The sequence below is a fragment of the Apium graveolens genome, chromosome 1 (genome assembly GCF_009905375.1).
Source record: "Apium graveolens cultivar Ventura chromosome 1, ASM990537v1, whole genome shotgun sequence".
Taxonomy (NCBI): Eukaryota; Viridiplantae; Streptophyta; class Magnoliopsida; order Apiales; family Apiaceae; genus Apium; species Apium graveolens.
This window is the reverse complement of record NC_133647.1, coordinates 53,043,022-53,044,733: the sequence shown is the minus strand read 5'-3', so window position 1 is coordinate 53,044,733 and position 1,712 is coordinate 53,043,022.

Sequence of the window (1,712 nt, the reverse complement as noted above, 5' to 3'; positions counted from 1 at the left end):
GTATTAAGTAATATGCATCAGAAAAGCAAAAATAAATATTTTTCTTGGTGAATTTTCACACTCTATGATTACTGGAGAAATACTCTGATAATTGCATAAATTCTGATAAGCAGTCGTGACTCACTTACACTGAGAAGCCACTGTAAAATGGAATTTCAAAAGATGCATAAAATAAGCACAAAACAATTGAGGTGTACTCATGCATGAAATCATTCTAAAGTGGACTTTAGAATCATGACAGGTTTTGAGCAAAGTTCTTAGTTATGCCTTATTTTTAAGATGTATTGAAGTGAATCAGACTTTAATCTCTATCTGATATTTAGCTTACTGCACACACATACACTCTATATGAATGATGAAAATTACTGTGGTGATAAATGATGTTTTAGATGCACAATTTATGTGTCAGATTGCACAAATTCTGAGGACAAGTTATGATGGAAATTTTGATGATTAAGTTCTGAAGAAATGAAATCAGAATTTGTATGAAGAATTGCAGAAATGGGCTTTTACTTTTCGAGTTAAGAAATCATTTTCTGATGACTGTTAAGTTCTGATATAAGTCTAAGTTCTGATATTACACTCTAATTATTTACTTGACTTATTTGTGGTTAAAATCAGAAACAGTCTTATTTAAAATCAGAATATGTGTGGGTGAGATATTAACAGTCAATACAAATAGGGTTAGTGGTACACGTCCATGCACAGTAATTTTTACTTGTTTCATGTGCGCATTAAATCATGTTTTACACTTCCAATGGCTGTTTTCATTTTCATTAGTCTAGGGAGACGAGGTAGAATTATTTCTACCTATAATCATTAAATTTTCCTTGTGTCTCCTGACATTCCATTGGCTATATAAACCAACACTTCATTCCAGCCAGCACATCTCTCATTTTCTCACAAACTCACTCTCGTCTTATTCTTATCACCATACATGGCTGCGTTTGGATGGTTTTACAATTATGGTACTGAGACAATACATGTCTTTCTCAATGGAATTCCAACTCCATACCCTATCGATAACATCCCTCATAATCTCTGGATTCAATTTCCTGAGATCATTAAACGTGATCTGTTGACAGTCCGAAGAGATCTACATCTTCGTTGTCTCCGATAGCAGGTGTGAATCATTCATCTCGCTGTTCTTTTTGTTGAGAGTAGGAAGAAGAAATAGTTTCTGCTTCCTGGTTCTCTTCACTGTCAGCTTTGTCTGGCTTCTAAAGCTTAGGACAAAAGTTGTTGATGTTAGGAATTGTAGCTTAGGACAAATCTTGTACTTTTGTGATGTAATTTATATTTTATGGAATGTATTTGCTCAATATATTAATGAAATTTTATATTTATGCAAGATTTTGTCTCTGAGTCGTTTGATATTCTGATGCATTTATAAATCCTGATTTACCCATATTCTGATGACCATTTTAACTCTGATACAAATCAAGTTCTGATTCTGACGTGTCAATATTTGCTACTTGGTTTATTTACGGTCATACTCTAATTGGTCATATTTTTACAGAATATTGGTCTCGCAGTGAAAATAATTTATTAACTGGGAACAGTTTTAAATTTTAAACTAAAACTGAACTACCTTAATTAATGGGATTACTTGGAAAGTGGAACGGTTTTTCCTTGAAAAACTGCATGTGATAAGTAATGATTACTGTATTCCCATGCTCATTAATTATCCTTTACTGCTGCATGTCTGACAG